Source organism: Sceloporus occidentalis, unplaced genomic scaffold, assembly GCF_023333645.1.
Source record: "Sceloporus occidentalis isolate IW3139 unplaced genomic scaffold, rSceOcc1.0.p SCAF_1, whole genome shotgun sequence".
In the NCBI taxonomy this organism is placed as follows: domain Eukaryota; kingdom Metazoa; phylum Chordata; class Lepidosauria; order Squamata; family Phrynosomatidae; genus Sceloporus; species Sceloporus occidentalis.
Genome location: NW_028316981.1, coordinates 215,523,467 through 215,550,175, shown reverse-complemented (window position 1 = coordinate 215,550,175; position 26,709 = coordinate 215,523,467). Strand labels below are relative to the sequence as shown.

Genomic DNA, 26,709 nt, shown 5'->3' with positions numbered 1-26,709 from the left:
GCCTTGCTGGGCCGTTAAGAGGAGGGCTTGGCGCCCCGGACTTCAGGGTGTGTGGGTTGATCCATTGGCTGCTGAGTTCCCCATCTATTCTCCCGGTGAGCGTCCCCCTGGTGCGCACTTGTCGAAGAGAGTGCGCAGGAGCATTTTGAGGGGATGCTATGTGGATGTTTTTTCCCTTCTTCAGCCTAAAGGAAAAGAAGCGGTAGCTGTTACATCCACGAAGAAGCCAAAGCATGAGCCAAAGGTGGATCCTGCTGAGCACACCTTTGCCAACTGGATGGATGGTTTTACGGTCTTTAAGGCCGTTGTTTCCTTGGGACTTTAATGCAGGACGTTGTACTCGTACACAGTGTAGATATGATCATTGTTATAATAATTGTAAAGGGGCTCATCCCAGGTCTTCCCGCACACGTTCTGCTCAGGTTTCCCAGCCCTTTCGGGGAGGGCACCCTGCTATGGCAACTGCCAGCAAAAAAGAGGGTCCTGGGGGACACAAAACCGGGAGTGCAGGGGGCCATAAGTAGCTCAGTTGCCTTTTCTCCTGCCCAGGTTTTCTTGTTGGCTTTTTCTTCTGTTAAAACAAAGGCCCTTATCCCTTTGCTTGCAGCATACCCTAACAGGGAGGCTGCTTCTTAGTTAGCTGAGGGTTTTCTTTTGGTTTCAGGATACCAGTTTCTGCACCCCTCGCTCACCATTTTCCCAAGAACCTGCAGTCTGCTAGGTCCATGCCTGAGGTCCTTAGAGCCAAGATCAACAAAGAAATGCAGGCTGGGCGTGTTGCAGGTCCTTTTTTCGGTGTCACCTTTGACCAAGTTACATATTTCTCCGCTGAGAGTAGTTCCCAAGAAAGCACCTGGTGAATTAGGATTATCCATCACCTTTCTCACCCCCCTGGTTCATAGGTTAACGATGCCATACCAGATGAGCTGTGTTCAAGTCCGGTATGCCTCCTTTGACCATGCTGCTGTCCGACTTGTTCGGGCCTGTGGAAGGGTGCACTCTTGGCTAGTGCGACATCCAGTCTGCCTTCAGGTTACTCCCTGTCCATCCTGATGATTTTCATCTTTTGGGTATCCAGTTCGATGGTAACTGGTATTTCGACAAGGCCATTCAGCCTTTGAGACTTTTAGTACCTTTTGGAATGTGAGTTGTTTAATACCTTTACATTATTGGCTTCTGGATCTCGGGTTCAGTTGGCTGCTTTCTGGCCGAGGGTCCTGTTTCCCCCATGCCCTTCTTGGGCTTTCTTTGGATTTTGTTATTGGCCTCTCCTCACAGCTTCATGATAGTTTGCTAAGCTGTGTTATTTGCTGGGATATGCTGTGGGTGTCCCCAGCTCACGCTAAAACATATTCAGTTTTGTTGGGTCACCTTTACTTTACTTATAAGGTGGTGGCTCCTAGTATAGCCTCTTGAGCCAGGCTAGCCTGAGCTCTGGCGGGCCCTAAGTTTTTTTACATCAGTATGTAATATGTCCAGAGCTATATGTATGATGGCCTGCTGATTTGGTTCAATTCCTAAAAGGTTTTGATGGGAATGCCATTTGGCAAAGGTCCTGATGCTTGGGTGATAAGTTGCAGGTCCACTCTGATGCAGCTGGGAGCATTGGGTTGTGTGTATTTTCAAGGCCATTGGTGTGCTCTGATATGGCCTTAAGATTGCATGCTACAAATATCCTGAGGGATATGACAATTTGGGAGCCGCTTCCCCTTTGGCGTAACAAGGAATTCCAGAGCTATATGTATGATGGCCTGCTGATTTGGTTCAATTCCTAAAAGGTTTTGATGGGAATGCCATTTGGCAAAGGTCCTGATGCTTGGGTGATAAGTTGCAGGTCCACTCTGATGCAGCTGGGAGCATTGGGTTGTGTGTATTTTCAAGGCCATTGGTGTGCTCTGATATGGCCTTAAGATTGCATGCTACAAATATCCTGAGGGATATCACAATTTGGGAGCCGCTTCCCCTTTGGCGTAACAAGGAATTCCAGAGCTATATGTATGATGACCTGCTGATTTGGTTCAATTCCTAAAAGGTTTTGATGGGAATGCCACTTGGCAAAGGTCCTGATGCTTGGGTGATAAGTTGCAGGTCCACTCTGATGCAGCTGGGAGCATTGGGTTGTGTATATTTTCAAGGCCATTGGTGTGCTCTGATATGGCCTTAAGATTGCATGCTACAAATATCCTGAGGGATATGATAATTTGGGAGCCGCTTCCCCTTTGGCGTAACAAGGAATTTGGTGTTCCGAAATTCGCTAACTAAAAAGTTTGTTTTTGTGTGATAATCAGACGGTGGTGGCTGTTCTGAACAAACAAGCCTTAAAATCTGATAGAGTTATGGGTTTGATTTAAATTTTGTGTTGTGTTGCTGAATTACAATATTTCCTTCACAGGTCATTACGTTCCAATCTAATGGAGGGTGTTTTAGCTTCCAATTGCTTCTGCCTAACACAAGATTTATACATAAGCCATTGTATAATGTTTGAATTTGGTACTGTGGCCTTGCAGCCATTTTGTTATCTTATATTATCGAGTTATTGTATACAATTGCATGTGTATGTAATTCAGCAACTAATTTGTACTCAGTTGCGGTGGTCCCATTGTCATTCAGGTTGGGGGAATTGGTAGCTGGGTCCAAGAGCGATTTGCTGGGAGGACACTTGTGCTTCTGTCATTGCCTTCTGAAGCATGGTATGTCCTTTTATTTGCTGGTCCAAGTGCGATCAATTGGGAGTTGGGCAAACAGTGGTGTTGCGTCACCATCGTGGCTCATTTGCATGGGTAATCTAGGCCATTCAATCTTTGGGAATCTTGGCCTATGGTTGTCAATTTTGTTTGTACATTTGGTTGGTTTACCTTTGTACAGGTACCATGTGTTGCTGTGCTAAGAATGACTGCATTACGATTGGGTCTCCCAGCTGACAATTTTGGAGGTCATTCTTACTGCAATGGTGTGGCCACTGCTGTCTCTCAGGCTCGTATGCCTGTACAGGATATCAGGACTATTGGAATTTGGAGACCAAGGCCTTCGCTGGTTTTGTTCGTCCGCACTTGGCCCTGCGGTGAACTTTTATATCGCTCTTGGCAGGGTTGGCGGTAGGCGTTCTTCGAACGGCCTTTGTGGCGGCAGCATAGGCCAGGATCTGCACGGTGTGGTACCAGGGCTACGGAGCTCTGGTTTGGGAGTCAGTCGGGACCCGGGGGCGAATAGGGCAGGCGTATGGCCATTGCGGGGGCCATAACGCGAGAGCGCCTCCCGGTGACTAGGGGCTTAGCAAATATGTGAACGCATGGCAGAGATGCGGTCATACGGTGTTCATTAGCCCCTAGGTCATCCCAATGCCTGGTGGGTGCCAGGTTGTGGTTAATCAGACAAACGTGGGGTTGTTTGATTTCGCAGATCCTGACCTCATGCTTTGTGCCAACCCTACCAATGGTTTGCTTAATAAAGTTGTGGCCTTTCCTCCAACACGGTCTCCTGTGGTTATTCGGCAGCAGCATCTGAGGCAAAAAGCGGTTGCCCGACTCGGCGGGCTGACCGCTTTGCCGCTAGACGCAGCGAACGACTACAAGCCCCAGAGTGCTCTGGGGCTTGCCCCAGCTCCCTATTGGTGCGCGGGGCGAAAGGGAGGCCCTTCCGCCCCGCGACGCTCTGGGAACTGGGCTCGGTGATCGGGAGTTCCGGTCCTCCAGGGCAGATGATTGGTTCAGCTGTCCTGGAGGAGGAGTCTCCTGGTCAGGTGGTACTGAGGGCGGGGCTTAGGCCTATATAGGCCATGCTGCCAGCCCCGGCCCTCAGTCGGCGCTTGGCTCCGGATGGTTAGGAGCCAAGCAGGAAGGGAGGAGGAGCTGAGCCTTCTCCCACCCACCCACCGCTTGGGTTTGGGTTTTTTGTCACAACTTTGGGGCGGCAGCATAGGCCAGGATCTGCACGGTGTGGTACCAGGGCTACGGAGCTCTGGTTTGGGAGTCAGTCGGGACCCGGGGGCGAATAGGGCAGGCGTATGGCCATTGCGGGGGCCATAACGCGAGAGCGCCTCCCGGTGACTAGGGGCTTAGCAAATATGTGAACGCATGGCAGAGATGCGGTCATACGGTGTTCATTAGCCCCTAGGTCATCCCAATGCCTGGTGGGTGCCAGGTTGTGGTTAATCAGACAAACGTGGGGTTGTTTGATTTCGCAGATCCTGACCTCATGCTTTGTGCCAACCCTACCAATGGTTTGCTTAATAAAGTTGTGGCCTTTCCTCCAACACGGTCTCCTGTGGTTATTCGGCAGCAGCATCTGAGGCAATAAGCATGATTTGCTAATCACCAAACCGTGCCAAAAGGGACATTGGGTTATGAACACTATTACAGTAGGGATCCTATTTTGTTTTGACAATTCTCTCCTTTGGCTCGACCTCAACAACAGTTTTTTTTCTTTCTCAGTGGTTACGAATAGGCAAAAACTATTGAGCATAACATTGGCAGAGTGGTTTGAGTGTTGCACTATGTCTCTGGAAACCAGGGTTCAATTCCTAACTGGGCCATGAAACACACTGGGTGACCTTGGGCAAGTCATGTGCTTTCAGCCTCTGAACATATCTTGCCAAGAAAACCCCATGATAGGGTTGCCCTGGGATCTCCTTAAGTTGAAAATGACCTGAAGGCACACAGCAGCAGCAGCAGCAACAACAGCAACAAATTTAATCAACAGGGTCTGGTAGCAAAGGGCTACTAACCACAGGGATCTGGATACACCCAACCACCTAGAGTAGCATTTGAGAAATTGATTATGTATCTATTTGAGAAGAAAGAAACAAACATCTTTGTAGGTGTATGGGGACTCCAAAAGCCTGTTTGTTTTAGCAGAGACCAATGCTGTTTTAAAGACTAGTGCAGCTCCATACACACTCCGAAATCTGTATTTGCAAATAAGCTAATATTGCAAGAATTCCGCAAGAGTCAATCGTTCTTTCTTCAGTAAGGCAATTAGTTAATTTCTTTGTAGAAAAACATCCTGTATCAAAGCTGTCCTTCCTTCTACTCCAGGTATTTTGCAGCATATAAAGCATGGCTGGCAATTGGGAAAACCTCCAAATGTAGTTGGTTTGCATTGGTTATTAGCCCAACGATCATAAGAAAGCCAGCATGGTGTAGTGGTTTGAGTATTGGACTAGGACTCTGGAGACCAGGTTCGAATTTTTTGTCAGCCATGGAAACCCAATGGGTGACCTTGAGCAAGTCAGACTCTCTCAGACTCAGAGAAAGGTAAAGGCAAACCCTCTCTCAACAATTGCACCAAGGAAACACTGTGATAGGTTTGCATTAGGATCGCCATTAATCAGAAATGACTTGAAGACACACAACAGCAATCATAGTTAGTAATGAGGAATGCTGGAAATGCAATCCAGCAACATGAGGTGGAGGAGGACACACAGTTTTCATCCTGATGCAGACCTATGTCTCCCTGTGTCTTACACACACACCCATCTTCTTAAATAATTTGCAGTGACATGTCACAGAATCCATTCTGTAAACAGCTCTTGTATGCATGGTTTGCTTCTGTCGGAAACACTTGCACATCCTGATTGAATCTGAATTGGCAGGGTCCATGCTGTGCTATTAGATTTCCCTGAGCATGGCATGTGTGAGACATGATGTGGACCACATCCTGACATCCTGTATTTCAAGGAGAGGCGATCATAAGGTCAATGTCGGGTTGGCTTTCACAATGGTCAGGGAAATGCAGAATGCATCCCCAGAGGAAGAAGACAAACCTTGAAACCTGAGTGTTAGATTGCTATTGGATAGGTTAACACTGTTGAGATTATCTGTTGTAAAATAAAGATTATCTGTAAGATAAAGCCCCACACTGTGTTTGGTATCTCATCAGCACAGATACTCAGTTGCATTAATTGTAGCATAATCCAACAGCCTGAAATGGAAAGAAAATGAATTTCTGCTCTAAAAATACAGTGCACCTGTGCCGTACGCAGGCTCACCATATGTGGACTTGAGGTTATGCGGACTTGAGGTCATGCAGACAGCTAACCTTAATATGGTGAATGGGGCGCACATCGTGGGGACACTATTTGATCACATATGGGATTTGTCATATTGGGGGCGTTTTCCAGAACAGATAGCTTGCATAAGATGAGGGCATACTATATTAACTCCATACTGACTCCAGCTTCCCTGTGCATGGCATGATGAATCTACTCTGGTTTGAGTTCAGATTTTAAAGGAACTGTCCAAGAAGTTGAAGCCTATTCCCAAAGCAGGTACAGAACCTTGGGTAGTCCGTTTAATGTTTTGGTCTAAAACCCAGAGCAGATTCACCATTCCAATCACAGGGAAGCCACTAGCTGCCGCACATTTTGCCCACTTGTCTTACATGACTACAATATCGGCAGCTTAGTCACAATATTATTTAGTATTTGAAACAATGCATAAGAGAAAAGCCTCTTGAAAGCTCCCTGGCTGTTTTGTGGCACTTGGTGGGTTTGGTACAAAGGAGCCTGCATTGTCATTGTCCAGTGTGTGAGGCTATTACATATCTCCTAACTTAAGCAAACAGGTTTCTTTCCAGCCCTTGAATTGAGGCCACTTGTCTAAATAAGAGAAAGAAAGACTGGAGATGAATTGACTAAGCTGCAAGTATGGTGGATCCAAGTGCTTAAATTATACCTTCTGGGCATCCAGTGTTGATAGAAGGAAAGGAGTTAGTCATCTCTGAAATTTTGGTGCAGTGTGAGGATAAAAATATTCTCAAGACTGCAACCCAAGCATTCCATTCCTACCCAAGATTTGTTGGTGTTATTATGAAGGGGAGAAAGAAGATGCTGCCACAAATCAGCATCATAAGGCTTTTGGGAATCTAACATGTCCAGCCCTCTCCTATGGACCTTCAAATACAGTACTTTGCAATGCCATCAAGCCATCTTACCCTTGTGAATACAATTTCCAAAAAGCATTTTGCCAAACCAGAACACAAGTGGGCAATATCATTACGGGAAGAATTTGGAACAGAGGAGATCTCTTAGGGACAACTGACAAGTTAAAGGTAGATATAGATAGTGATGGCTGGAACATCTGATATCGGGAGAACTAGTGAACATTGAATGAGCTGTCCAATGTGCTGATTCTTATCCCCCAAATAGGTTTAGGATTTTGGACAGATATTTAAAGGTTTGAACTGAAACCTGGGGCAGAATCACCCCTACCCAGTGTCAGAACCACCAGCTGCTACTGACTGTGTGCTTCAGTCAGAATAGGTGAACTTTGGACTATCCAAATAAATCCGACTTATTGTTCATGTAGAGTTGATTGTCACTTTGTTACATAAATCTGGCTAGATCTTTTGCGGTGTTTATACCTAAATATTTGATGAATTTTCTTTCTCATGATTGCTCTGACTATATATTTTGATGCTCTGTTTGCTCTGCTGAATGATAACAAAGCATGCAGAACTTATTATAGTTAACTTTGAAACCAGTGGCTGCACCATAGCTTTCTAATTCTATCATGAGTTCTGGAAAGGCAATTCTTGTGTAGATGTGAAGAGTACAACACCATTAGCAAAAAGACTGATTGTGAGCCACTGTTTTTCTTTCATGACTCCCTGAATGATGGGATTGTTCTTCAGTACTTCTATTAGTGGTGCTATCACTGTAGTAAATATTAAGGCAGAGTGCAGAATATTGAGAAGAATAGGTTCAAATAGTTGGCGAAAAGCCTTTCTATATGATATAGTGAGTTGATTGTCCATGCTCATTTTGGCAAGGTGCTTCTATTGAAGCCTTTGTTTCCATCTACTGAGAGCAAAGCTAGCTATTTTTTGGGGTCTTTGGTTCAATGGGGAAGAATGCACATGCTTTTTTGTGGGGTTTTAAGCTATGTGGCCATGTTCTGAAAAAAAATATTCCTGACATTTTTCCAGCATCTGTGGCTGGCATCTTCAGAGAATGCTGGCATGGAAGTGAGTGGGGTATATATACACCGTGTGATCTTTGGTTGGAAATGTCAGAACCCCTTCATTCATTTATTCCAGGGGTCGGCAACCTCCGGCCCGCGGGCCGGATCCGGCCCGCGAGCGCCTTTCCGCCGGTCCCCGGTCCCTCCCGCCGCCGAAATCGCCACCATTTTGCCCTTCAAAATGGCGGTGAAGTCTCGCGTGACCAAAAAGGTCGCGCGAGATTTCGCCACCATTTTGAAGGGCAAAATGGCGGCGCCCATTCCGAGGCCCGCTGCAGCCTCCGGAGCCCCGAAACGGGGCTCCAGCAGCTGCAACGGGCCTCTGGGAGGCCCGCTGTGTCCTCCGGAGCCTCGAAACGGGGCTCCAGCAGCCGCAACGGGCCTCTGGGAGGCCCGCAGCTACCTCCGGAGCCCCGAAACGGGGCTCCAGCAGCCGCAACGGGCCCCTGGGAGGCCCGTTGCCGCCGCTGGGGCCCTCCAGGAGGGCTCCTGCGACGGCAGCGGGCCCCTGGGCGGCCAGTTGCCGCCGCTGGGGCCCTCCAGGAGGGCTCCTGCGATGGCAGCGGGCCCCTGGGAGGCCAGTTGCCGCCGCTGGGGCCCTCCAGGAGGGCTCCTGCAACGGCAGCGGGCCCCTGGGAGGCCAGTTGCTGTCCCTTGGGCCCTCCAGGAGGGCTCCTGCGACGGCAGAGGGCCTCCCAGAGGCCCGTTGCCTGCACCGGGGTCCTCCAGGAGGGCTCCAGTGGCGGCAGCGGGCCCCTGGGAGGCCCGTAGCCATCGCAAGTTCCCTGCAGGAGGGCTCCAACGGCGGCAGCAGGCCCCTGGGAGGCCCGTAGCCATCGCAAGTTCCCTGCAGGAGGGCTCCAACACTGGCAGCGGGCCCCTGGGGGGCCAGTTGCCTTCACCGGGGTCCTCCAGGAGGGCTCCAACGGCAGCAGCGGGCCCCTGGGAGGCCCGTTGCCGTCGCAGGGTCCCTCCAGGAGGGTTCCAGCGGCAGCAGCGGGCCCCTGGGAGGCCAGTTGCTGTCCCTTGGGCCCTCCTGGAGGACCCCAGCAAAGGCAACGGGCCTCTGGGAGGCCCGCTGCCGTTGCAGGAGCCCTCCTGGAGGGCCCAAGGGACAGCAACTGGCCTCCCAGGGTCCTGCTGGGAGGCCAGTTGCCATCGCAGGGGCCCTCCAGGAGGGCTCTGACGGCGGCAGCGGGGCCCTGGCGTCAGGTGCCAGCAAAGACGGGGAGGCCTCCAGCGCTGGCAGTCCCCGCCGGCTCTTTCCTGGCCTCTGACAGGGCCTGGGGCCCCGTCAGGGGCCGGCAAAGAGGAGGTGGCATGGCCCTTGGGGGTGGAAGCTCCGCCCCTGGGGGTGGAAGCTCCGCCCCCAGCATGCGGCCCCGCCCCCGGGGTGGAAGCTCCACCCCCCCCGGCTTCGGCCCCCCGGTTGTCTGAGGGACACCAACCCGGCCCCCGGCTCAAAAAGGTTGCCTACCCCTGATTTATTCATTCGATGTTCTGTCATGATGATGTAAAGAGTTTAGATTAAGTCATCTAAGTTAGTAATTAGTTACATGCACATTGATGATAGGTACATACAACCTTCACCTTGTTGTGTGATGTGTTGGTATGTTTGAAGGCAGAATGTTTAAAGCTGCTGATCATATTTAGTAGTGAATATATATATATGTATATATATATTCTCATATATAAATATAAATCTTAGAGTGTGTTAGCTATATATATATGTATTAAATAAAGTTATGTATCTGTAGGACTCAATTGAAAAAGCATTATGGGAAATGCCCATCTGCGGCCATGATTTGTAATCGAATGTGTCACGTAAGCAAAACATAGGCTAACAGGACAAAGAATCTTTCACACCCTGAAAAAGATTTACGACTGAGAGAGGTTCCACAGATGCAAGTCATCAATTAAGGCAGGGGTAGGCAACCCTTTTGAGCCGGGGGCCGGGTAGCTGTCCCTCAGACAACTGGGGGGCCGAAGCCAAAAAATAAATAATTAAATAAATTTTTAAAAATTAAATAAATAAATAAACCGGGACAAAATTTTCAAATGGAGGGCACTTTTTAAATAAAAAATGGAGGACATGTGAAAAAATTTGCTGATTTTTTAAAAAAATGTTAAGATAAATGCATGTTTCTGAGGCTTCTATAGACAATTGCCCCCCAAAGGCCCCGGCGGCAATTGGCGGCAGGACCGGGCTGGGGCCGGTCCCAAGGCCTTGCCGGGCTGCATCCGGCCCGCGGGCCGCAGGTTGCCTACCCCTGAATTAAGGCATCAATAGCTTTCCCAAGACAGAGGATGTCCGGAGACCAAATGATGCCCGCATTGGGTTGCTTTGATGTAGGGCTCCAACCTCCGCTGGGGGGGGGGGGGGGTGAATTGGAGAAACCATCTAAGAGGGAAAGGAAAAAAAGGGTGGGGGTCACTGGTCGGCTTAAATTAAGGCTTCCCCTTTGTGTGCCTCAGATTCTGCAATGACGTGATCCAGGATGCTTCTACATTATCTTTTACAATAAACTCCTTGTTATACATTAGTTTGTTGTGGATTTTTGGTCAGAGCAATCCCAAGTCTCACAGGAAGGAAGTGATGTACATGCTAATCTCTGTGTTGGTCTGTTGTTGAGTGGCAAGGCCTTAGGATGTCTATTTAAATAGTGATCCATTATCTGCTGGAAGACTCCCTGACCCTGGGTGGTTTCATTTGCATTTGCTGGGTCTTGATTTTGGTGTTTTTTCAGGACTCATAGCCAAACTTTGTTTACATTAAGGGTTTCTTCTTTCCTGTTGAAGTTGCCTAGGTGTTTGTGGATTTCAGTGGCTTCCCTGTGCATTCTGACATGATAATTGTTGACATGGTCCAGAATTTCAGTGTTTTCAAATAGCATTTTATGCCCAGGATGGTTTATAACGTGTTCTGCTATTGCTGATTTTTCTGGCTGACCCAATCTGCAGTGTCTCTCATGTTCCTTGATTCGTATTTGGACGCTGCATTTGGTGGTCCCTATGTAGACTTGTCCATGAAGAACTGGAAGACATACAGTACATTCACTTTTCTAAGAAAGTATTATTCCCCTTTGTTGGTAGGATATCTCTTGTTTACAGATGGATCATGAAAATGTTATTCTTAAGGAAGAAGTTTAAAAATATCAGATCCTCATGTGTCTGTTCCCTTAGTTTCATTTATTCACCTATTTTACTGCTGTTTATGAATCTTACAAACTTCCCAGAAAGCTTATTTCCTTATAAAAGAAAGAATAAAGAATGAAAAAATTGAGTGCCTAGAAACAGGATGAGAGACTTTTCAGTGCATCTCCACTGCAGAAATAATCCGGTATGATACCACTTTAACTGCCATGGCTCCATGCTATCTGGTGCCAGAACAAACTACAAATCCCAGAATTTGATAGCATAGGGCCATGGCAATTAAAGTGGTGTCAAACTGGATTATTTCTGCAGTACAGATGAAACATGTGTCAGGAATTTGTTCTGGACTCATTTTAAAAATGAGAACTACTTTAGATTTCCCCCCTCCCTCCCCATGTATGTGACTGGGGTTGGGTCAGAAGATAGCCATACAGTCTGGAGATAGATTGTCAGATAAGAAAAATAACCTAGAGGGGTCAGAATGAATGGTAGTAAAGCTTCTCCAAGAACTGGTTGACCCATACATGCCAATAATTTTATTACTCAACACTTCAAGGCTTGTCACAGAGGGTATGAATGGTCTGTCCTAGAAATAACTGTGTTTGAGGGAGAGAAATGAAAGGCACTCCAAGAACTTGGAAATTAAATAAATTAATGTAATTATTATAAGCAATTGAATTTTTTTGAAAGGAATGAGTGATACAAATATTGTTGGGGTTTTTTTTTTATTCTCATGTAGTTGAAGATTTTGGCTTATTTAATCCTCCATTTAACAGTTTTAAAAAGTTACTAATTAATTGATGAGTTAATTAACTAATCAAATATTATAATTTTCTACCAACAGTTAATGTTAAAACAAACTAGTCCCCTTTTAAATTAGCATATTAGCATGAGCTAATGATTATTTTATCATACCTGTGGGTTTTTTTAGAGAGCCAGCATAGCATATTGGTTTGAACATTGGACTAGGACACTGGGGGACCAGGGTTCGAATCACAGCTCAGCTATGGAAACTCATTGGGTGACCTTTGGCAAGTCACACTTTCTCAGCCCCAGAGGATGGCAATGACAAAACCCCTCTGAACAAATCTTGCCAAGAAAACCCCATGATAGATTCCCTTTAGGATCTCAATAGGTTGGAAACGACTTGAAGGCACACAATACACACATACATGCTTTTTTGTGACAACCTATGGCCATGTTCAATAAATGTCACTGAGGAAGATGAACAAGGTTTCTGCATGGTGGAAAGCCATCTTATGTAATGAGTACTGCATAACCCACAGAAGTAGATCAGGGAACACCATAGATTTAGCCTAGATTGTGATGTGCTTTGCAGTAGAAAAGGCTGCTATCATGTTTGGATGGATTGTTTGGTAGTCGGCAAGATGTAAGGGCATGCAACATATACCATGAAACAGAGATGACCAGGAAGAAGCTCTTCAGATGTTGTTGGTCTGCAGCTCCCAGTATCCCTCACATTTGGCTATGCTGCTTAGGAGTGATAGGAACTGCAGTCGAACAGCATCCGCCTTAGACTGAATGTTTTCTGTAGGCTTCATCCTTGGATATGGCTCTGTTTGTTTTAGGCTCGGCCAAGTTTTTAGTTTTACTTGGTCCTCAAAGTAAAGTGGTTTGAGTGTTTGACTTTGGGGACCAGGATTTGATTGCCCACTCAACCATGAAACCCACTGGCTGACCTTGGGTAAGCCACATTCTCTCAGTCCCGGAAGGTGGCAGTGGCAAAATCCTCTTTGAAGAAATCTTGCCAAGAAAATTCCATGAAAGCCTTAAGGTTGCCACAAGTTAGGAATGACTTGAAGGTACACAACTACAACAATAGTGGGGAGAATCCATCAGTCTGCACTACCAAGGTTCTCCTATTTTTGCTTTTCTTAACCTGCTGCCTCTGTTATGTGTTTTATATGTCAGTATAGGGAAGCATAGTGCTCCCTCATGTTGGACATCTAATTTTGTGTGCACAGCATTATGCATGCATGCAATTATGTGTGTATGCAATTCTGTACAGAAACGTTAATGCAATCCCAGTATATCAAAGGTTAACTCTCCAACTCTATACCTAGTCCTATTTTTGAATGGTCTGTCTTGAGGTCACCGTCCTGTTCCACAGCAGTTTGTGGTTTAGTTCATCAGTGTGATATTTTAAGAACTTTTATGCCAATGTGTTGCTTTCCCTCCCCCCCTAATGGCACAGTTTGCCATTATCGTTTTACTTATTCATTTATATTTATAAAATACATTTTAAAAAATTAAAAAGGGTACCTTAGTGATTCAAGACAAACCCTTGATTCAAGACAAACATGACCCAATAGACAAAGTCTATATATGCAAGGGGAGTAGTTTACGATGTGTTTGTAAATTTTCCCAAGGCAGCACCCTTCTCAGGGATCTGACTTATCATGTGAAGTAGTCAGATTAAACAGATCGCACTGATTTCAACCTGTATGTGTGCGATTTAGCAAATGCATCTTCTACTTTTTAAAGATCTGTCCCAATGTACAGTCAGTCCTTCATATCCATGGATTCTTTTTCCATGGATTCAAGCATCCATGGCTTGAACTTATTCCCCAAAAATATAAATTCCAAAAGGCAAACCTTGATTTTGCTGTTTTATATAGGGAATGCCATTTTACAGGACCCCAATGTATTTAATGGGGCTTGAGCATCCGCAGATTTTGGCATTCACAGGGGATCCTGGAATCAAACCGCAGTGGATACCAAGGGCCCACTGCCAAACAGACAAGTGTCAGGTATCTATGTAAGCCCAGGCTGTCCAGTGACCTTGTAATAAATGGTAGTTTGTGTGATTATTCTCGGCAGTCACAGGAAAGTGTGTGTGTGTGTATGTGTGTGTGTGGTGTTAACCCCACAGTGTGTTGCTGTGGACAGTAGATGGTCCTCTTGGGTGGCTGGACCCAGATTTTGCTTCCCTGCATGTGTACATCTGTAGTAAGAGCTTTTATTTCTTCAGTCAAGTTGAATTTTTTGGCATGGGAAAGGCAGAGTGGTTTACAGCCAACACAGGATTTACACCAGTGCTTTAATAAATGGGCATGTTGGAAAAACATTTGCCGTCAACTTGTATACAGGAATTTTGGCATGGACTGTTAGATTCTTGAAAGGGGAAACCATAGGTTTCTTCTGTGAGTGTAACCATTTGAATGATGCTGGGTGGGGCAGGCTGTCATTGGATTATGCTGATTTGCTTGATAGAGAAACTGGTTGATGTGAATTCTAGCCAAATTTTCTACTGAACTGGTTCTGAGAGGTAACGTAGGCCCCATTCATACTGGCCTAAAAGACATGGAGGGAACTGGGCTGATCCGGATGCCCCTCCCCCGAATCGCTCCGTTAGCAAGTGCCCACTACAAATTTGAAATCGAATGCATTTTGACAGAAATCGAATGCATTCTGTCTGCCGGCGAGGTGGCCGCTGTCAATCAAGCGATTGTCATGGTGACGTTTTGCAGGGCATCGGAAAGTGTCCTCCCCCTCCTCCCTTTTTTTAAAGAGCCAGGCACAGGGTTAATTTTTTTATAAACCTTTGGGCATTTGGGTCAGATCTGCCCGGTCCCAGGCAAAGGATGGAATTGTCATGCATTTTTTTATGCTTTTAAAAGCAACATTTGTAGCTTTCCCTTTGCTCCAAAAAATTGTTTAAAAATGTAACACTGATTGTAAGTGAGGTCTTTTGCAACATTGTAGCTTCCCCCTCTGCTGAACTGACCCCTTTCCTCCTGCTTACACTTTGCCATTGCCTTCCACTGAGGCTGAGAGAGAGTGACCTCATGGAATCAATTGGGAATAAATGGGAAATGCAGCGCATTAATAATAATAATAATAATAATAATAATAATAATAATAATAATCCAGGAGCAAGAGGAAATAGCAAGCACACAGACATGTCACCCCCCAAAAAATGTGCATAAATGGTCAAAAAATGCGCATAAATGCTTCTGCTGCATCCATTTCCCTACATCCCCCAGCCTTGGCAATCCTCCTCTTCCTCTTCCTCCTTCCTCCTCCTCCATCACTTTCTCCATCTCCCCCCCCACCCCCAGCCCTATGCAGCCCAGCCTCCCCTTTTGCCACCTGTCACCCTTAGCATCCACCCTTTGGGCTCTTTCCTCCTCTGTCTCCCCTCCGATGAGGGGAGGGAATGCTCTAACCCATGGAATCAATTGGGAATAAAGGGGAAATGCAGTGCAGGCATTCTGACTGTAGCATCCGCATATAACAGTAATAATAACAACAACAGCAACAACAATAATAATAATAAATAATCCAGGAGCAAGAGGAAATAAAGCACAAGCAAGCACACAGACATGTCACCCCCCAAAAAATGCGCATAAATGGTCAAAAATGCGCATAAATGGTCAAAAGAGGCTGCTTGAAAAGGGGGGGGTGTTGCTTTGATTGGGGGTTGGACTGGATGTCCCTTGGGGATCCCTTCCAGCCTTGGGATCATGAGGGAGAAGAGCAATGGGGAGGCTGCGGGAGCGGGAAGTAGACCACCCCCCCCTTTTCCCTCTGACACACACACACACACACACACACACACACACACACACAGAGAGAGGAATCTCTCTCCCTGCTTCAGCTGCTGGAGGTCTGCTGCTGCCTGGCCAGCGACCCTCCTCCTCCTCCTCCCGCCATCCCCTGGCTGCCAGGCTGGCTCTCAGGGGAGCCCCTCTCTGGGTGCCAGGCTCCAGACTGGAAGCGGCTGCCTCCGTGGGCATACAATGTGCCCTCCTGGGGTTGGCCAAGTCCCCCAGCAAGAGAGGCGGCCTTGAATGGCCCCGGAGGGAGCAGGGGCCAGCAGGAGAGCAGGAGGAGGAGGAAGAGGAGGAGGAGGAGGAGGAGGAGAGCATCCCCTTCCTCCCGGCGCCAGGAGCCCTGCCTGCTCCTTGCCCAGCAGCAGCCCTTCTTCTCAGGGCTCTTTCCTCCTCCCCCTCCCCTCCGATGAGGGGAGGAAATGCCTTGCCCTTTGCCCACCCTCTGACCTAAATCCCTCCCTCAATTTGCCTCGATCGTGATCGAGGCAAAGTTCTCATTCCCAGGACCCGGGGTTTTTAAAAAGAAACGGCATTTGCGCCGATTTCAAAAGACCCGCGCTAGGGGCCATTTAACACGGAACGGGTGTGCAAGCTCCTGATTCGCTTGTGTGAGATTCGGGGTGAGTAGGAACTTCACGTGATTGAATCGGTTTCAGAACCGATTTTTTTTGTAATGTGAATGGGCCCGTAGATTATTCCACCCCACTAGTCTGGCTGGAGAGATGCCTAATTATGCAGGCGGAATTCTTTTGCAGCAGCCAGGTGAAGAAAGTGAACTGCGTGGAGAAAATATTTTGATTACCAGATAAACTGGAGGTGTGGATGAGAAACTGGAAAGAAAATGTCAAGCCTCAGAGACTGTTGTGCCCATGCTCGGTTTCATTTCTGTTGCTTATTTTTTTTAGATAAGAGGGCTATGAGAATTTGGAGATGCTGATCCCTGGGGTTTTCAAAGAAAATTCACATAATAATAGAGTGCCCAACCAGGGCACCACTAGGGACATCCAATGCAACCCCCTTGTGCCATGCAGGAATACACAATCAAAGCACCCCTGACAGATGGCCATCCAGCCTTTGTTGAAAAATAAAAGTTGGAAGGATGAAAGAGAAAAAGGAACATTCTATTATCTATGGTGGATGTGTACAAAAGCGAGAAAATACAGTTGGCCCTTCTTATACACAGATATTTTATACACAGATTCAAGCATCCACGGTTTGAAAATGTTCAAAAAAAGTATAAATTTCAAATATCAAACCTTAATTTTTCATTTTTTATAAGGGACACCATTTTGCTATGTCATTATATTTAATGGGACTTGAACATCCACAGATTTTGTTATCCACGGGGGATCTTGGAACCAAACCCCAGCATATAAAAAGGATCCACTGTACTGTATTGGTTTCCAATACATCAAATGATTGAAGAAATATTAGAACTTAAAATACAAATGAAACGTGAAATGTATTTGTTAGGTATGGTTGACGAAGAAATAGAAAATAAAGATGAAAAGAATTTGTTTTACATGAAAGCAGCAGCTAGAATTTTATTTGCCCAAAATTGGAACAGTAATGTAAATCCACCGATACAAGATTGGATATTAAAATTATTAGAAATGACTGAAGTGGATAAACTATCATGTCTTTGAATGACAAATGTGTAGCTACATTTGTAAACATTTGGGAGCATGTAATGAATTACTTAAGTAATAGAAATGGAGAATTGGCTACTCTCCAGTTTACAGATTCAAAATGATAAAAATTACTATAAATATAGTGAAGAACTGTAATCATCTTTAAGATTATGATAGAATCAAATGCAGTTTTTAAGATAAGGGACAGTACGATTGTTTTATTCAAGCACTAAGCTCTGTTAGGTTAGAAGTCAAAGTCTTTGGGAATGTAAACTGAGATTGAAGTTAAGAGACTGGTGTTTGACTGTTATATGGTTTTATGTGCAATAAAATTTTAAAAAGAAAGAAGACGAAGAGATGCCAACTGGACATGTGGGCTTTGCTCACTTGCTCAGGCTGAAGAATGGCTTCCAGCACTTGTGGAAGTTGCTCCCAGGCGGCATCCACACTGCAGAAATAATCTGGTTTGACACAATTTTAACTGCCATGGCTCCACGCTATGGAATTCTGGAAATTGTACCTCTGGTGCCACAACAAACTACAACCCCCAGAATTCTATAGCTGGTTAGCTCTAAGGTTTTGGGAAGGAGACCCACATGCCAGGATCTCAATTCACCTTTTGAAATTTCCTGGCTGCATCAAAATGGTATCTGTTGATATTTGTGGATGATTGTCCTAAAAAGATAGTTGGATGAAATAAAACCAATAGAGGATTTTACTTGGGAATGGGAAGGTACAAGTGCCGTCTGATGGAAAGGCCATTTGCCTTGACAAAAAACTTGAAGAAGGAAGATGGTAAAGAAAATGAGACTCAGGAGATCGTAAATCTTTGCATGCATCCAGAAAGGAATACAAGGTCAGAAGTCAAAAGCATCATTCAGCAGCCAAGGCTCTATTGGGCGTGAGCTCTGCAGGTTATAATAATATGTGTGGGAGTTTAGGCTATGGGTACCTATAAACAAAAGCCACTTTTATTGCCATCTCCTTGCTCAACTGGAGAATTTGGGGTTAATAACCAGGTGATGGTGGGCAATGATGGCTGGCGGCTCTCATGTGTCAGTATTGGATCTGCTCTGGGCTATAGTATGAATTGTTGAACCCTAGCCCCCAAATACAGTCAGCCCTTCTTATACATGGATTCTCTCAGGCCCAGAATTCAGAGACATGTTAGTCTGGAAAATTAGTATGCAAAGGGATATCTTTGAGGCTAACTGGAAGAAAGAAGCTAGGAGCATGAGCTTTTATAGACTTGAGCCTATTTTCTCAGATGCATGGAGAAGCCTCAGAAGAAGGTAAAGGAAAAACCCCTCTGAACTCATCTTGCCAAGCAAATCCCTTGATAGGGTCTCCATAAATTAGAAACAACTTGAAGATGCACAACAGCAGCCCCCAAACAGGTTCAGCACTGTGGATAGTTCCTTCAAAGTTCAGTCTTATCCCAGTGCAACTGCACTAGATGATGGCCTTTAAAAGCACATTGAACTTGTATCTCTGGAAACATTTTGCATATTGTTATATAGTTCTAATACAGGAAGCAAGATGGCATAGAGAAAACTCCATGTAAATAAAATACAAAGACTTAAGACAATGGAGAAGTGGCTTTCTACACCTTAACAAAAATCTTTTTAATGTAGAAAGTTAACCTCCCCGTCCCATTCAATATAGCCAGATGCTCAAGCTGTTGTTTAATAAATATTTAATAAATATTTAATTAAATTTTAAAAAATGGTCATGTCTTGTCCAGGGTGATGCCCTAACTGCAAAGGAGGACAAGGCACCGCAAAATGTAGGAGATTCAAGAAAAATATTGGACATTACAAAATTAAAGCTAAAAACACTCATATAAATGTAAATCTATACTTCTTAGTCATGCTAGAAATGGAAGACATTTTGACATTCCTCCTGGACAGAAGGTTGAAATGGAGAGTGTATCCCAGAAAAGGAGGATGTCTGGTAACCCTAGTCTTGTCTAGCCTTAATACATGGTTAGGAACTGCAGAGTTGAAGAAGGAGGATGATCCATACTAACTTGAAGTAACCAACCAACTCTTTAACTTCAGTCAACTGTTACTTATTCATAGAATTACCACCTTTGACTATGAATTAACTTATACAACAGAAAGCTATGAATTTCCTGACAGAAAGAAGCCTTCTCAAATAGGATTTCTTGAAAAAGCCTTCTCAAATAGGATTTCTCAGTCAGAATGAATGATGTCTCAAGTTTTCATTTAGAACAAAGATTTTTGTCTGGTGTTCACACTTTACTTGATGGCTGCAAGAAACATGAACATGTATGTTACCCACGGCAAACATGAATGTTGCATAATGTGTGAAGCCACTCCGAGGAAGTTTTCCAAGAACATACTTCACTCGATTCATCTCCAGCTGCTAAATTCTGACTCATGTCGGATCTCTGCTACCACCGTTTGGCCCCATATTGCAACTGCATCAAAAACAATATTATTTGTATGAGTTGCCATGAAGTTGCCTGCTGAGCTGCCCGCTGAGCCTGCATTTGTGTTCATCTCTGCTTTTGTAAATGAAATCCAAGGAAAACTCTTTTCAGAGGCAGTGAGGTCAGCCGCTATGGGGCTCCCTGCTGAGAAACAAGAAATACGTACAAAGCTGAGTCATGTAAAATTAATCATAACAATTAATTAGTAATAACCAAAAATAGAAAAAGACTATATGCAGATATTAAAGCTTGTAGATAAGAAACCTTGGAGCAGTCCTATACATATGTCAAGCTGACCTCAGATGATCTTGATTTCAGATAAATGATGGATGATCACAAGCCATATATATGGTAGTGAAATGTGCAATAGCACTTACCTAGAGGAATGGGTACTATTAGTGCTATTGGCCATTTGTGGGCAAAACTACCCTCTCATTTCAGGTGACCTGAAATTGTGTCCATTTACAACAGGTATGACTCTTACACGCCATTATAGGGAAAGTTGAAAGATTTTGTAAGACTGTAAGTTATCCTTCTCTCCCCATTCTACATCTCTGCTTATTTTTTTCTCTCTTAAGTGCAACTTGGCTATAGTTTGACTGGAAAGGGGAAAGGGAGAGGGAGGACAACTAGGATCTAAAAGAAGTGTTGAATGGAGAAATGCAACCAGCATAACATAAGGATGTAATGCTGGCTGCATTTCTGCATTTTCAGAAATATTCTGGCTGAAATTGGATTGCCTGTAATGACATAGCTTGCTTGCTTATTGATAACTTGCTGTCTCCTCTTAGAGACAGAGATATTGGCATTAAGTTTGGAAAGCATGTTTTGAACACAGTCCCACATTTCAAGTTCCACTCTCCAAAATTCATTTTCAGAGCAGCTAAGAAGGAAGCAAAACAGCAATGTAAATGAGTAATGTAATGCAATAACTCTCTTGAGCACTGTGAGGCCCCACTGATCTTTTGGGTGAATGTTTATGGCAGAACACTCTGCCTGAAATACAAAATGCTGGCATTCATTTCTGAAATGCCAACAGTACAGGAACCACCTCAAAAGATTGTGATGCTCTTGCAAAAAATGTAATGTGAGATTTTATTTTTATTTTTAAAAAAGCAATCTGAAAGGATATACTGTAAATATGAGACTAATGTGTATTGTGTGCCTACAAATCATTTCTAACTTATGGTAACTCGAAGATGAACATATCCTGGGGTTTTCTTGGCAAGATTTATTCAGGAGAGGTTTGTTGTTGCCTTCCCCTGAGGCTGTGAGTGTGTGGATTGCCCAAGGTCACCCAGTGGGTTTTGCTGGGAATCAAATCTTGGTCTCCAGAGTTGTAGTCCAGTACTGTACCATGCTGGCTCTCTTATCAGATTAATAATGGCCACTAAAAGGCTCAGGCTGCTGCTATGTTATGCCACCATTTTCTGAGGTGGGCACAGTTTTGCTACTCTATGTGCACAAAGTCATCTGATATTGTAAAAAAAAACTTGGGGACCCCCTTACCAGTATAGTGACTCCCTTGGGACCCTACTGTCCATCCCAGGACCACCCCCATAACTTAGCCCATCACCCAACCTTGCTCTCCTTGTTTGCAGAGGGTGGTCGAGGAGGACCACTGGTCAGCAAAGCAAATAAAATGGAGTCAGACAAGCCATCTAGCAACAGAGGGAAGGAACCACTAGCTGTCAGGTGGAGGACTACCATCATCATCTTGTATGTTTGTGTAACTGGGAGTGGGGGGGGGGGTCTGTAATTTTTTCTCCTACATATTTAACTCTTTTCTCTTTGAAAAAAAGCGTTTGTGTGGTCTCTGGGTCTGTAATTTGTTGAACATACAATGGATATTCTGTTGGAGATTGCATTGCTGAATATACAGGACAATAATGCCAGGAAAGGTGGAGGGATGTAGAAGGAGAGGAAGACCACATACTAGATGGGTTTAATTTCTGAAGAGGGTGACCAGACATCCTTCTTCTCCAGGACATATCCTCAATTTCAACCTTACATCCAGGAGGAATTTCAAAAATTTCATTTTGAGCATGGCTAAGAAGCATGAACTTACATTTATACAATGGAAATGTCCTACTTTTTTCTTGAATGTCCTACATTTCCCTTCTACGTTAAGGGGGTCACTAGCATGAATTTACAGGAACTAAGCAGAGCAGTGGAGGACAGGGAGTCTTGGAGATCTCTCATCCACAGGGTCGACATAATTCAGGATTCACTCGAAGGCAATTAACAACAACAACCAATTCATATGCATGAATTAAACTGAATCTGTGGCTTTGCTCAGTTTTGTGAGTGATCTGCCTTCCACAACATTACATTCTCTGCCATAGATTCACTTACCACCTTTTGATAAAATCTCTGTCATGGATTGAATGTTTTCTAGAAAACAAAATGCTGTTCATCCGAAGAACTGCTTGGGGGCTTTTGAACAATTGTGAATCTCGATTGCTGCGCTCAATAATTTGAAATCTGTTGGTGTAGGTGAGGGAGAGATTTTGCGAGCTCTGACTTTAAATCTAGTGCAATACATATGCAAATAGCATTCCACAGCAACAGCTTGCCCAAATCCATCTTTGAAATTAATAATCATACTCATATACAAAGATACTTTATAGATCTTTCTAGCTCCACAAATTACGTTCCTATATACCACACGTACTGATTATCTTCTGCTTTATCGTGATATTTTATTATAGCTGAATTTTATGGTGCCATTTGGAAATAAGAAATAGTTTATTTCAAAAACATTACATAAACATTTACCTAAGGCAGGGGTAGGCAAGCTTTTTGAGCCAGGGGCCGGGTTGCTGTCCCTCAGACAACTGGGGGGCCGAAGCCAAAAATTAAATAATTAAATAATAAAAATAATTAATGAAATAAACCAGGACAAATGTAGGACAAAATTTTCAAATGGAGGAACTTTTTTAAAAAATGGAGGACACGCTAAAAATTTTGCTGATTTTAAAAAAAATGTTAATATAAATGCATGTTTCGGAGGCTTCTATAGACAATTGCCCCCCTTGCCTGCCGCTTCCCCACCTGCCCGCCTCCTCCTGATAGGCCAAAGGCCCCACGCCCTCACGCGAGAGGCCAAAGGCTTCGGTGGCAATCGGCTGCAGGACCGGGCGGGGGCCGGTCCCAAGGCCTTGCCGGGCCGCAGGTTGCCTACCCCTGACCTAAGGGAATGTGTGAGTTTTGTGAGGGATTTTAAATGTGAAAGGAGCTGGTTCTGGTCCAATAATCCACAGAAGATTTCCTTTCTACAAAAGAAGCTGAAACTGGGAAACATCCAGTGGGAATCCTCAGAAGACACTGGAGACATGTTTCAGGATACTTAAAAATGGTTGTTTCATTAGGAAAGGCCTTCTTCAGGAGGATATCTAAACTCTTAAAAGCTCAATATGTAAATATATATTATATAAAATCATTATTACATTGGTACATTTCCTCCAGCCTGTACAAACCTATTTAGAAGTTCAGAAATGTCTGGACCAGGAGCTCTCAAACAATGTTGTTGTTGTTGTATGTCTTTAAGTCATTCTGACTTATGGAGACCCTAAGGCGAGCCTATCGTGGTGTTTTCTTGGCAAGATTTCTTCAGAGGAGGTTTGCCCTTGCCATCCTCTGAGGCTGAGAGAGTGTGACTTGCTCGAGATCACCCAGTGGGTTTTATGGCTAAGCTGGGAATTGAACCCTTGTCTCCAGAGTTGTACAGTAGTAGACTATGCTGGTTCTCAAATAATAATAATAATAATAATTTGTTTTATTTATATACCGCTATTCCAAAGATCATAGCGGTGAACAGCAAGTAAGCTAATTAGCAAGTAAGCTAATTTGCCCCCAACAGTCTGGGTACTCATTTTAGCGACCTCGGAAGGATGCAAGCCTGAGTCGAGCTTGGGCCCTTTTGCTGGTCTTGAACTCGCAACCTTGTGGTTTTGAGTGAATGGCTGCAGTACAGGCATTTACCCACTGCGCCACCAGGGCTCCTAATAAACTAGACAAGAGAAACAATCCATGAAAAAGGTCCTTAGAGTACATGTAGACTGAAACTCATTGGGCTTTTTAAATTACAATTGGACTTCCATATGGTTTTTTTATCCATGGATTCAACTATCCATGGCTTGAAAATATTCCAAAAAGATATAAATTCCAAAAAGCACACATTGATTTAACCATTTTGTATAAGGGACACCATTTCACTCTGCCATTGTATATAATGGGACCAGAGCATCTATGGATTTTGTTATCCGCGGAGGCAGTGTCTTGGATCCAAACCCCATCACATCACAAGAGGCCACTGTAATACAACCATCTTTTGAACATCTTGAGACTTCAGTTTCATCTATGGATTTCAACTACAGTGAGCCCGCTGAAGCTGCTTAGGAAATGTGTGCACGCCCTGTGTGCATGTATTGCCCCATTATATCCAATCGTGCACGCAGCTATGGATGTGTGCGCAGCTGCGGGGTGCGCATGAGCCCCATTGGTTATAATAGGGCTCAAGCTTACTATTTGCTTTATACAGAGGGGTCTGGAACGGATCCTCCGTGTAAAGCAAGGGCCCACTGTACAATGACATAAACTCATGTTTATGCAACCGTTTCCTCTGAGCAAATTAAGATAGGAGATACAGGTTGGAGAATTCAATCCAACAGTAGCCTAAGTGGCTCCAAGGAGTGTGAATATATTTCCAGAGCCCTATTTGGCTTGTTGGTGCTGGTTGGCCATACACATTTGACCATTTGGATCCATGTAGGTTCAATTCGGGGACCCTTTGCAGATGACACGAATAGTTGCACCCTGTATTTTTAAATGATGGCAATGTGAATGTACATATTTTAGCATCTTCACATCCATGTCACTGCCAAATATTGATATGGGATGTAATGATCTGCAAATAATCGAATTCCTGAATCTGAAGTCTGTCGATCCAAAGGGCCAACTGTATTCTTTTGAACCTAAATGCTACACTCTGTTCTGTAGTTTTACTGTTCTCATTATCTACCATTAAAGCCCATTAAATGACACCATTTTTCACCAGGTGCAAAATCTTCATAGTCCCAAACAATGGTAGGAGTAAATGGCAGCTGCTTCCAGTTAGTTCAATGACTCTACCTTAACTTTGATGCCAACCTAACTTTTTTATTTTTGGCAATTGCTGGCGTGAGATGTGGCACTTGTACTATATACTCTTTTTTTTCTGGTGGATATATTCCCTTTAGACCTTCTCTGCATCCACATGACAGAAATAATTCAGTTTGACACCAGTGCAAAGCTATGGTGCCACAACAAACTACAGTCTCCATAGTTCCATAGTATGGAGCTATGGCAGTTAAAGTGGTGTCAAACAGGATCATTTCTGCTGTGCGGATGAAGCCAGAGTCTGTTTTCCTTAATTGAGGTAATCCCTGTCCTAATGTGAATATAAGAGTTGATCCCTGCTGAGCTTTCAGCCTTGACATTCTTCAGCTGTTCCCACTCTTCCAAGAAATTGTAGGCTGGCCTTTTGCCACCAGAAAAATCCCTATGGATTCCCTATGGAAATTTTCATCTGTGAAGTGTTGGAACTTGTAAGGTATGCTTTGAGCAATTGAACATTCTCTGTTTTGTGTTCAGTGGGCATAAAGGAACTGAGTGGGGAGACTTCTGCTGAAAATTTAATTTCTAGAAAATCACAGAACAGGCACAGAACCCATAAGTATGACTCTACAAATGACCACTTGGAGAACCACTATTACAGGTAAATAACTGTGCTTATCCTAACAGCTGTATAACCACAAAGAACCTTCCCCCCCCCCCCCTTTACATTAAAGTCTTTCTATGCTGGAGTCATATCACATCTGCTTTCCTGTCATCATTCTGACTTTGGTCCAACTAAATCCAGTGCCTTTTTGCAAAATCCTCATATTCGAAAAACAAAATGTGACTGGGATATGTAAGTTAAGTGAAAAATCACCAAATAACTCATGGTCTTATTATAGGAGTGTTGATGAGTTATGCTTTGGCATTAGTTGGGAAAAGTTAGGATATTTGCCCCAACATGCATAATTTTTGCCTTTATTATTTCACAGAATGTTCACGCTTTTCATTTCACTGCTCACTTTGAAGAAATTCCTGGGGACGTTTTTAAGATCCACATCTATTAAATCATAGTGCTAGATCCACTTGCACAATTATCTCAAACACTGTGTCATCTTTTAATCACTGAACAAATGTGCTTGTACAGTCAGCCCTCCACATTTGTGGTTTTGACTTTTGCAGATCTGATTATTTGCAGATTTGATCCATAGGTGTTTTCTAGGAATCTGTAGGTCCTCCAGTGTGACTCTGTGGTCAACGTTCAACAAAAGTTGACCACAGAGTCTTGGGAACCCAGAGATACTTAGATAAAATTTGTTTCTAGGCATTTTTAGGTCCTTCAGTGCCATTCTAAGGTCTACATTTACTTTACGTTCACCATAGAGTTGCACTGGAGGACCTAGAGATTCCAAGAGAGGTGCTTTCACAGGTAAAAATGTTTTTCTTAATTTGCGTGTGTGTTTTTTAATTTGCAATTTTCCTACTTTCACAGCAGTCCTGCAACCCTGACCCCAGCAAATGTGGAGGGCCCAGTCTATACATTTGTATTCTGAACAAAACAAAACAAAAAAAGGAAGGAAGGGGGGCACAAAATGAAAGCTAACAAACCGCACATGTGCTCATTTGAAAATTAAATTTAAAAGACAGGTGGAGTGGGATGCAAGGCACGGTCAGCCAGGGAACAATATTGCAACAGAGCAGAGACATTCTGCTCACGCCTCCTTTTTATTTCCTAGCCTGGCATAGTGAATGTTGGCAAACCTCCATCACACACAGGGTGGGATGCTACAGCTGTCTTTTTCTCTCTCTCTCTCATTCTGGGTAGCAAAAGTTATATT

At 44.3% G+C, this 26,709-nt stretch overlaps 1 protein-coding gene across 1 annotated transcript in view; it reads left to right on the top strand.

The window, feature by feature from the left end:
- Window positions 1-26,709, top strand: part of LOC149323387 (transient receptor potential cation channel subfamily V member 6-like) — a 126,541-nt gene that overhangs the window by 48,590 nt on the left and 51,242 nt on the right. The window lies entirely within an intron of this gene.